The following is a 12,864-nucleotide window of genomic DNA, read 5'->3' as shown; positions in this document are numbered from 1 at the left end:
TAAAAATTTTGTTAGATTGCAGTTGATTTACTGTGTTGTGTTAGTGTCTACTGTGCAGAATACTGCATCAGTTACGCATATACATATATCCACTACCCACTCTTTTTTGGATTCTTTCCCCATAGTACTGGGTAGAATTCTTTGTGCTCCACAATAGTTCCCTATTAGTTCCATTTTATACATAGTAGTGTATATTTGTCAATCCCAGTCTTCCAATTTATCTTTCCTCACCCCCACCACTTCCCCCCCAGGTACCACAAGCTTATTTTCTACAGCCTGATGATTATCGATTTAAAAAGCTCCTATCATTTTGGTTGAAACATCTAGCTGCTCTTCATTAGATGTGATGATTTTGTTATCAGTCACCTGCCTTCTTATTTCTAAAAAAAGAATAAAATTCCAAACCTGACATCACCTGCTATTTCTTTTAGGACAGTGACGTTGACCATATGTCACATCTGAATATCCTCTCATAAACAGTCTGGAAAGGCCAGCCATTTCTAAATTTAGAACATTCCAATATATTTTTATCATTCTAATTTGCCTTGAAATAGCCAATTAATATAAAGGAAGCTTTTATATATACATGTATACATGTACATATATATATATATATATACACACACAGCTACAAATGTATACACATATAAACACATACATAATTGCATTTTTAAAAATTTTAATAAAGTAACTTATTATTCAAGATAATCTATTTTCATTAATATTTATGGTACTTCTCATTACATTTTATTAGCTTCATTTTATGTTAAAGTAAATTAGAATTTACTTATGATATACTTTATAGCATGGTCCATATAATACAACATTAGAATTTAAATTTCCTCAGTTTTATACCACTGTTCTTAGATTACAATACTCAGAATTTTGAAAGTTCAATTTTAAACTTTTTTTCAGTTCCAGTGTTCAGAATCTAGAATTCAAATTTAAGTCTGGTCCTATTTACCAGAATAAAATGACCTTTTTCTATCTAGCTTTATTGAGATATAATTGACATACAGCACTATATGTTTAAAGTATACAACATAAAGACTCAACATATGTATATACTGTGAAATAGTTGCCACAATAGTTAACATTCATATTCTCATCTAGCTATAATTTTTTTAAAAATTTTCTTTTTAAAGAGAAATTTCTGGACCTATTCTCATAGCAACTTTCAAATATACCATATACCATTGTTAACTATCATTGTCATATTTCATCATATTGTACATTATATCTCAGTTCTTAACCATCTTGTAACTGGAATTCTGTAATTTTTGACTATTTTTACCCAATTTTCCATCCTCCACCCTGGACTTTTGCTACTACTAGGGTGAGCTCTTTTTCCATGAGTGTTTTTTTTAAGATGACTCCACATATGAGTGAGACAATGTAGTATTTATCTTTCTCCATTTGACTTATTTCCTATGGCATAATGCTTTCAAGGTCCATCTATATTATCATAAATGACAGGATTTCCTTCTTTATTTAATGTGCTCAGATGGTCAGTCATGTCCAACCATTTGTGACTTCTTAGACTGTAACCCACCAGCCTCCTCTGTCCATGAGATTCTCCAGGAAAGAATACTGGAGTGGGTTGCCATTTCCTCCTCCAGAGGATCTTCCCAACCCAGGTTTTGAACTCCCATTTCTTGTACCTCCTGCATTGGCAGGTGGATTCTTTACCACTAGTGCCATCTGGGAAATGGAAAAATAATATTGTATTGTTAATATTTAAACTACACTTTCTTTATCCGTTCATATATGACACTTAAGTTGTTTCCATATCCTGTTATTATAAATAATGCTGCAATGAACAATGAATGAGGGTGCAGATCCTTTCTCAACATAGCGATTTTGTTTCTTTTGGGTACACTCAGAGTGAAATTGCTGCATCATATCATAGGCCTATTTTTAAATTTCTTGAGATGACTCCATGCTGTTTTCCATATTGGCTGTACCAATTTACATTCCCACCGGAAGTGTACAAGTGTTCTCATTTCTCCACACCCTCATCAGCATTTGTTAACTCTTGTGTTTTTGATGCTAGTCATTCTGACAAGAATGTGGTGATAACTCATTGTGGTTTTGATTTGCATTTCTCTAATTACTAAATACTAATTTTCATGTATTTGTTGGTCATTTAAATATCTAACTTGGTAATATGTCTATTCAGCTTCTTTATTCATTTTATTTGGATTATTTATTGTGTTTTGCTATTGAACTGTTATGTGTTCTTTATACATTTTGAATATTAACCTCTTATCAGATACAAAATTTACAAATATTTTTCCCTTTCCATAGCTTGCTTTTTCACCTTGTTTAGTGGTTCTTTTACTGTGAAGAAGCTTTGTAGTTTAATGAAGTCCAAATTGCTTATTTTTTATTTTGTTTCTTGTGCTTTAAGTATCATATTCTAAAATTATTGCCAAACTCATCTCAAGAAGCTTTTTCTTGCATGTGTCCTTCTTAGAGTTTTATAGTTTCAGTTCTTACATTTAAGTCTTTAATTTAATCCTTAAGTCTTTAATTTAATATATTCTGCCAAGACAGAATCAGAAAAAAAAAAAAGAGTACTGAATACACCAATTATTAGTAAGGAGATTGAATCAGTAATCAGAATTCTCCCACAGTAGAAAAGTTTTAGTTAATACAAAGAAAGCAATAAATGAGGAATAGAGGTTTACACACACACAAAAAAGATGTGGAATATATATATAATATACATATATAATACATATATATATAAGAAAATCACAAAAGCAAATCCATCTATGTCAATAATAACATTGAATGAATAGAGTACACAACCATATTAAAAGGTAAAAATCATCAGATTGGATAATAAGAAAGTGATATCCAACTACATCCTCTATAAAGGAGATAGATTCAAATAGGTCAAAATCAAAAAGAAGAAATAAATTAATGTAATACAAACAGCAACCATAGAAAAGTCAGAATGGTTATAAAAATATTGGACACAACACATTGAAACAAAAAAATACTAAGTATAACAATAGACATCGTATAATACACAAGTCAGTCTACGCTGGAGATGAATGCTCCATTTTCAGTAAAGAGTAGAACAGCTAACAACTGTGCACAACAGGAAAAGAGGATGAGCAAAACGAAACACAAACTACACTTTTTGTCTTCAAATAAAATTTTCCACATATTAATTGATCCTGTTGATTAATATTTTTTCTTAATGGTTTGTATTTGAACATTATATAGGAAGTTCTTCATGAATTTTAAAAATATATATTCTCTAATATTTTATTGCTCTCATAATAATACATTTTCCCCATTTTCAAACAATCTTGAGTTCAGTTTCATCTTTGATGTTAAATGAGATCTATTTTGTTTTGTCTTTATATGGCAAGTAGTTTTCTCTTTTAGCATTGATTTATGATGTCTTCTTTATTGGGTGCTATGTTAGTATAGGCATATGAAGCTGTTACAAAAGTAAATATTCTGTTCCATTTGTCAATTTTGATTGTTTTTCTATTAATAGCACTTCATTTTATGAAGGCTAGTAGTGTATTACTATATCTGCATAAATACTCTTGCTCTTGGAATTTTCAAATTTTCAAGCACTGTGCTCCATAAGACTATGAAGAGCTCCATTACAGATTTTCTTCATTAACACACATAAAAAATAAATTTTAATTTAAAGATCAAAAAGTATTATGTAGTTAAATATATATATGTATATAGTTATTTCTGCTAGCATATGATATATAGCTCTATGTAGTATATCAGTTTATACTATACATGAAAGTGTTTTATATATGTGTATATATATAATGAATATCATATACACTTATTCAGATATAAATTTTAAAAGAAAGAAATATATAGGTCTTTATCAACCACACACAGTTTCAAGTAGCTCATCTACTAAAACAAATCCCAGTTGCTGATAGGGATAACATTGACCTTAGTAACCAGTTTGGAGAGATAGATATCATCATAATATGAAATTACCCCAACAATAATATTCAGAAAACAATAATATTCAGACCAGCAACATAGGGAAATTAGTAATTTCCTGATAAAGCATTCCATCAATGACTGAGAAGAGCTGTCGGATGCATCCTTCATAAGTTCCCTTACATTTTGGGTAGGATACCTCTGAAGTGCTAAATATCTGAATGGCACTTACTTCATAATATACCTCTAAAGGCTTCTTTCCCTTCATATTCCCATTTCCTCATTTCAAACCAAAATTGTTTTCTTGGATTGCTTCCCACAGGAAACACACTTGAAATCTAATCCTATCTTCAGGATCTACCCTAATCTTTTTTTTTTTTTTTTCCCTCATCAACTTTGCTTGTTTGGATATATTTTCCTGACATACAGACATTGGCTTCTCTAGTGTGTTCAGGTCCTCTGAACTTGTTTCTATCTGATGTCATTCTTTACATCATCTTGTTCTGTTTCATGACTTTAGATATTCCCACCTTCTTAAGACAAATGTATAGCTCTATTTCTCATGCCTGGCCTTCTCCCAGAGACTCTCACATGTGCATTACTGCACACTCACCATTTCCCTTTGGATACCTGATAAAACTCAAATTTACTAATTCCAAACCTGAATCCTTAATTCTCCCCTCATCTCTATGCAACCTTCTAACCTTTAGCCTTTTCCTTTCCAAGGAATACCAACTACATTTTTCTTGTTTACTTGCCACAAATTATCCAAAGCTATCATGAACCCCAATTATTTTATTTAAAAAAATAGTTAAGAAAAAAATCATACCTAATCTGATCATCACTACTTTTGAAATGCATCCCCAAACTCACCTTTTTATCATAGCTTCATCACTACTGCCTGTGTCAAAAGTACCATAAATAGGTTTCAATCTCACTCCTTATTTCCTGTCTTGCCTTCCTTCTAGAATAGGTAAAATTATCTTATAAAAATTGTTGCATAGTGACATTTCTCTGTTCAAAACCCTCAATGGACTTGGTATGCTACTCACATTGAGATAAACACATCCTCCTTTGCTTTGTTTCCTGGTGTGAATGGTCCCTCTACTTTCTCTGACATCATCTTCAATCACTAGCATCTTCACTCTTTCCATCCATGTCTTTGGTCTCCTACCAGATCTGCAGTGCTTTATCTACACTTTTTCCTCGAAGAAATTGCCATTGGGTCTTCCCTACACCTGGAACATTCTTTTGCAAAATTACTCCATGATATCTTTCTTACTTCATTTGTTGCACTCTGTAAATATCTGTCAGAGAGCCCTTACCTGAAAAGATTAGCACCCCTACATTGTTTTGTATCTTCATTCCCAGCTTATGTTCCTTCATAAAACTTATTACCACCTGACGTTTTAATATTCATATATGTGTGTGAGTGTGTGTATTTTTGTGCTTGTTCGTGTTTTTCTCCTCTATTTGATTTTAAGTGCTATAGCAACAGAAATATAATCTATTATGGAAACTTCTAAATTCCCAGTACCTGGTTCATAGTATTTGTTAACTAAACATCTGTTTAATAAGTAAGTGTATGAATGAGTGCATGACTTTGCCTTTGCTTCATTATAAAGTAAACTATACTGGACTAGTTTTTACAGGTCACTGAACACAATGCAAAATGCAGTATTAAATCAAATAAAAGCCAAGTCAGACTTCTAAGACCTCTGAAAGGGTGTTATTCATGCACTACACTTGAAAAAGTAACTCCAAAATTTGGCTACTAAAATAATAATTATTTTATTTATTTTAGTGCATTTCTGAATTCAAATTCATATATTCCAACACATTGTAAAATAACGCTAAAATGCAAGAACAAGAGGAAATTGCATATTCAAATTTATGGCTTAGATTATTGTCCTTTAATTCATCCTTTATTATCTGAACTTAGAGCCAGGTATTCATCATAACTATTCTATTGATAGTAGTTAAATCAGCTATACTTTGTTTAAGTTAATTTTTACATGGTAATTTTATATTGTGAAAACAGATATATTAAATAAAAGTATATGTGTGTGTGTGTACCTAACAGAACTTTTCTGGGAAGAAAATTTTAGTTTTTAGAAAAAATTCAGATGTTCATGTATGATTTCTAAAGAAAACTTATGTGATTTAAAGCACATACTTATTCTATAAGGAGAAATATGTCAAAAGAATTTAATGGTAATAGCAACTCTCTAAAACAAGGCAAATGTGTTTTTAGACCAGAAGCCAAGTCATACATGCAACTATAAAAGAAAAGGTTGAAACTACAGGTCTTCTGGATTAATGACATGGATGAAAGCTGGGGAGGGTGTTTTTCTCTTTTTAGGAGTTTGATACTTAATGTGCTTGATGTTGAATTTGGAAGTGCAGCCAATGTGAGTATGAGAAGAGGTTTCTTGTTTGTGAAAAAGATTGAGGAAGTTGCTTCCCTCCACTGCCTGGGGACCTGTCTTCATGAAGTTTTTAGTCCAAGAAAGAAGGGAGGCAGAAAATAGCCTTGCGATCAGGAATTGAGTCAAACACAAACAGCCTGAGATACTAGATTTTAAATATTAAGAGCTGAAACTCAAAGATCTAGTTTTGAACTGGCACCCCTGGGGCTTCATGACAATTCAATCCTCGTGATATCAGACAAGAGTTAGGGAAAGATGACAAGATAAAAGAAACTGAAAGCCAGTATAGAAATGAACATAAGGTAAAGCTTCAAGCTAGAATTACATTAAGATGTATCAGAATTAGAATTTGGATTCATTCTAGAAGGCATAAAAATTTACAGATCTACAGAGACACAGGGAGTATACACATCTATGGTCATACCCTCACAAAAATCATTTTAAAATGCAGTTTATCAAGAAGAATATGTAAGCAAGCAGAATGAAGAATAATGGGCAAAATAAATACACAAATTCATGACAAAGAAGGAAGTATTGACCTTAAAAATATATTAATATCTTTCAATAATTTAAAAAAGAAATGGACACTGTATATTTCACAAAAACCATATTCAGGATTGTGGGTGCAAGTTTTTGTGGTGATAAATAAGGTGAAGTAAAACATATAAGCAGGAAAAGGTAGTGACTTAGAAATAATTTAAACTTTTAGTAAGTATACTAAAACATAAATTTAAAAATTTTTATGTAGAGGCTATAGAGATGAAATATGCCATATAGCCTCTAAAGCAGCAGAGATGGTGCTTCAGGGGACAAGAGTTTAGAAAGAAAGAGGTACCCATGAGAAACCAAGAAGTGAAAGGAAAAAGAAGAAATCTAGGGAAATTAGCTTCCTGGAAGAAAATAAAAGGATTAACAAAAGCAAAACAAAACAAAATTCTTTAATGCTACCATCCACTGAAACAAAAAACATAAGTGTCCATACTTGCTACGTTGACAGTTCACTCTACAGAGAAACCCACAAATGAGTTGAAAGTACCTCTCCATAAAGATCTTTCTAATTACAAAGGGAAAGATAGTCCTTAACGGGAGAGAAAATTGGCAGATGTTCCCTTCACTGAGTGATTAGTTAAGGTCACCACTAATGAGGTTCATTAGTGGTACACTGTATTCAGTGTACCCCCTGATTGGAAGAACTGAGAAACAGAAGCTATTTGGTGCTATTGCTGCAAAAATATATATATTCAGTTCAGTTGCTCAGTCTTGTTTGACTCTTTGTGACCCCAGGGACTGCAGCACTCCGGGACTCTCTGTCCATCACCAACTCCCGGAGTTTACTCAATATCATGTCCACTGAGTCAGTGATGCCATCCAGCCATCTCATCCTCTATCATCCCCTTTTCCTCCCATCTTCAATCTTTTCCAGCATCAGGGTCTTTTCCAATGAGTCAGCTCTTCACATCAGGTGGCCAAAGTATTGGAGTTTCAGCTTCAACATTAGTCCTTCCAATGAATATTCAGGACTGATTCCCTTTAGGATTGACTGGTTGGATCTCCTTGCAGTCCAAGGGACTCTCAAGAGTCTTTTCCAACACCACAGTTCAAAAGCATCAATTCTTCAGTGCTTAGCTTTCTTTATGGTCCAACATTCACATTTGTACATGACTCCTGGAAAAACCATAACTTTGATTATGCAGACCTTTGTAGGCAAAGTGATATCTCTACTTTTAAAATATGCTGTCCAGGTTTCTCATAGCTTTCCTTCCAAGGAGCAAGTGTCTTTTAATTTCATTGCTGCAGTCATTGTCTGAGTGATTTTGGAGTCCAAGAAAATAAAATCTGTCACTCCTTCCACTTTTCCCCCTTCTATTTACTATGAAGTGATGGGACCAGATGCCATGATCTTAGTTTTTTAAATGTTGAGTTTTGTTTTTCCACTCTCCTCTTTCATCCTCATCAAGAAGCTTTTCAGTTCCTCTTCGGTCTCTGCCATTAGAGTGATATCTTCTGCATATCTGAGATTGTTGATATTTCTCCCGACAATCTTGATTCTAGCTTGAGTTTTCAATTTCCATGCTGTACTCTGCATAAAACTTAAATAAGCGGAGTGACAATATATAGCCTTGATGTATTCTTTCCCAATTTTGAACTTGTCCATTGTTCCACATCTGTTTCTAGCTGTTTCTTCTTGATCTGAATATAGGTTTCTCAAGAGACAAGTAAGGTGGTCTGGTATTCTCACCTCTTGAAGAATTTTCCACAGTTTGTTGTGATCCACACAGTCAAAGGCTTTAGTGTAGTCAAGGAAGTAAAAGGATGTTTTCCTGGAATTCCCTTATGTACAGCTTTCAAGGAGAAATTTTCAAAGCATATTAAAAGACAAAAATTAAAAAAAAAAAAAACCCCTTTAACTTAGTGAAAACAGCAGAACCAGACTGAGACATGTTAGAAATAATGCAATTATCAGACCAGAAATTTAAAATATCTATGATTAATACATCAAGAGCTCTAATGGAAAAAGTGGACAACATGCAAAAATAAATGCGTAATATAAGCATGGAGGTGGACGTTCTAAAGCATAGGGTAAAATGCTAGAAACAAAAACACTGTAATAGAAAGAAGAACAACTTTTTAATGTACCCACACAACTGAGGAAAGTGACATTGAAAATATGTCAGTAGAAACTTCTCGACCTTAAAGACAAAGAGCAAAATAGGGCTGGACTAAATGGGGCAGTTATCCAAGAACTTTGAGACAATTACAAAGGTGTAACAGAAATAATGGGTGTAGCAGATGAACAAAGAAAAGAAAATATTGAAAGTAATAATGACTGAGAAATCCCTACAATGATTGGCAGGCACAAAACTACAGATCTAGGAAACATACAGAACTCAAAGCCAGGTATACACCAAAAATAAACAAACGAAAAGCAAACAAACCTGAAGCTAAATTTATCACATTCAAAACACAGAAAATCAAAGGCAAACAGAAACACTTGAAAGAAGCCAGTGGGGGAAGAAACATCTTACCTAAAGAGAAATTAACATAAAAATTATATCTGACTTTTCTAGAACTTAAGCAAGCAAGAAAGGAATGGAGTTAACATATGAAAAGGATAAATTAAAAAAAAAAAAAAAAAAACCTCAAAATCTAGAACTCTTAATCCAACAGGAATTCCCTGGTGGTCCAATGCAGGACTCTGCACTTTTACTGCCAGGATTTTTGTTCCATCCCTGGTCAGGGAACTAAGATCTCACAAGCTGTGAGGAATGGCCAAAATAAAAAATAAAATAAAATAAGAAACTCAAATAGATAAATTTAAAAAGTAAAAAAAAAAAAAAAGAAAAATGTTGAAGGAAAAGTAATCATCAAAGCATTGAAGACAGTCATTGATAGTAGACGTGTTATACAAGAAATGTTTAAAAATTTTATAGAAATAAAGAGTGTTCAAGAAGAAATAAATAAATATTAAATATATTTTTTCCTTTTTCTTCAATATGAAAGATGGCAGTTTTTTCAAAATAAAAATAGCAACAGTGTACACAATGATTATATCATGTATAATTGAAATAAAGGACACCAATGATAAAAGGATGCTGCTGTTTAGTCGCTAAGTCATGTCCCACTCTTTTGTGACCCCCATGGGCTGTAGCCCACCAGGCTCCTCTGTCCATGGGATTTTTCAGGCAAGAATACTGGAGTGGGTTGCCAATTCCCTCTCCAGGGGATCTTCCCAACCCAGAAATGGAGCTCATGTCTCCTGCTTGGCAGGTGAATTCTTTACCATTGAGCCACAAGGGAAGCCCAATATAGGGGTAGGATGGAGGAATCAGGAGAATGTTGCTATTGCAAAATAATGTGCTACCCACAATATAGTGTAGTATCATTTAAAAGTGGAATTATAGTAGTTGCAAATGTGTTTTGAAAATTGTAAGGCCAGCGTTTCAGTGGGTGAGTGGATTAATATTTAAATGAGCTATCAAGTTATGTAAAGACATTGCAGAAACTGTTGCTATGTTTCTAGGACTGCCTTACCAGACAGTGAATGGCTCAAACAATACTAACTTATTTTTTCACAATACTGAGGACTGGAGCCCAATATCAAGCTGGCAGCAGGTGTATTTTCTTCTCAGGTATCTCTCCTTGGCTTGCAGATGTCTGCCTTCTCTCTGTGTCCTGACCTTTCCTCTCTGCTTCTACATTCTTGGTGTTTTGCTCTTCTTATAAGGACAATGGTCATATTGGATTAGGGCTGCAATCCTATGACATGAACTAACCTTAATACTTCTTTAAGGGCCATATCTATTAGTGCAGTCACACTGGCTATCAGCACTTCAGCATATGAATTTTGGGGGACATAATCCACACAGTTAATAAATGAGAGAACCCAGTCTTAGTTACATACTCTATGATTCTAACTATATGATATTCTGGAAAAAGAAAAACTATAGAGTAACAGAATCAGCATTTGCTGGGTCTGCTGCTGCTGCTGCTAAGTCGCTTCAGTCGTGTCTGACTCTGTGCAACCCCATAGGCGGCATCCCACCAGGCTCCCCCATCCCTGGGATTCTCCAGGCAAGAGCACTGGAGTGGTTTAAGTGGATGGAATGGGATGGATATGTGGGATATAAGGCATTTTTCTAAAATACAAATTTATTTATTTGGAGGCTAATTACTTTACAATATTGTATTGGTTTTGCCATACATCAACATGTATCTGCCACAGGTATACACGTGTTCCCCATCCTGAACTCCCCTCCCACTTCCCTCCCTGTACCATCCCTCTGAGTCATCTCAGTGCACCAGCCCTCAGCATCCTGTATCATGCATTGAACCTGCACTGGTGATTCGTTTCACATATGATATTGTACATGTTTCAGTGCCATTCTCCCAAATCATCCCACCCTCGCCCTCTCCCACAGAGTCCAAAAGACTGTTCTATACATCTGTATCTCTTTTGCTGTCTGAAGCAATTCTCTACCAGTCCGTATTGTTGTATCCATGACACTGCACATCTGTCAATACCTATAGAACTGTACAACACAAAGAATGAACTGTGTAAACTATGGACTTTGGTTAATAACAAGACATCAGTAGTGCTTCACCAGTGGTAAAGAAATTAGCACATGATACATGCTGTTAATTATAGGAGATACTATGTGGAGGGTTGAAGGAAACATAGGGATTCTGGGTACATTCTGTACTATATATATATACTGTAAACATAAAACTGAACAAATTAAGTGTACTAGTGAAGAAATAAAACTACTAATGAAGAAATAAAACCATCACTACAAAACTAGATTTTTATGTGAAAAATTCAAGAGCATTCACTTAAAATATTTTAGATGAGGAAAAATCTCTGCCATGATTATATCACCCTAGAGAAAGAACAAATTGTAAAAAACTAAATATTAATTCATGATCAAGTTTGAATTACAATCAGTGAATATTCTTAACACAATCACCTTTTCCTATGTATAACTTTTAGCAAATACCATTCATCTTAGTAAATATTTCATATCATTTCTATCAAATCCATAAACAAACAGTATTGCCCCACCAACCACCTCTATTCATCATCATATTGGAGGTGATGATCAATGCAATAAGAAATTTAGAATTTTCAAATACTAATGGAGTACTTTAAGAAAATTTAAGTTTAGGGAAAATATTGTCTACTTAGCATTTAAATTTTAAAAGATCAATAACATTATTAGATACCAGTAAGAAAGTGTAGGAGAAATTTATTACAATAGATATTGGGAAAGGAAATATGTAACTAACTTATAAAAAATAGATCTTCAGAGTACTTACTACACATACATAAAAATAACTAAGTGAGGTGATGGATGCTTGATTGTGGTAATTATTTCACAATATATATGCATATCAAAACATCATGTGGTACATTTTAAAGACATATAAATTTCAGTTGTCAGTTATACGTCAATAATTCAGCTCTCCATTTTCTTATTTTCATTAAGCTGAAATGCACATGAAAGAGAGCATGTGTATTATCATGCAATTTAACATGACAAAATAAAAAGCTCTGAAACCAGTAATGTGAACATTGATTGACCTTTGAATGAAAATCTCAGGCTACGTTTCTGTCTTTAAGGCTCATATAGACACAATAGATCCTGGAGCACTAACAACTTAAAATGCTGGTATTAAGATATGGTAAATATCATTTATTGAAAGAATAATATAACATTCAGCTTGGTTACAGACGTAATTCATGAGTCACAGTTCAATTATCTTCATCTTCATTGTCTAGTCAATATGCACTTCATGCCTTGTCACTGGAGGCTGAGATAAAACCAATACATTAAAACATTACTGTGACATCAGAGTGTATTTATTGAGACTTATTTCAATAAACATTCAACAATGTATATTTCTACATGGGTTGTTATTTCCTTCTTCAGGGGATCTTCTCCACCCAGGTATCAAACCCACATCTCCTGTTTCTCCTGCTTTGCAGGCAGATTCTTTACCT

This window comes from Ovis canadensis, chromosome 16 (genome assembly GCF_042477335.2).
Source record: "Ovis canadensis isolate MfBH-ARS-UI-01 breed Bighorn chromosome 16, ARS-UI_OviCan_v2, whole genome shotgun sequence".
Classification (NCBI taxonomy): domain Eukaryota; kingdom Metazoa; phylum Chordata; class Mammalia; order Artiodactyla; family Bovidae; genus Ovis; species Ovis canadensis.
Note: the sequence above shows the minus strand (reverse complement) of the source record.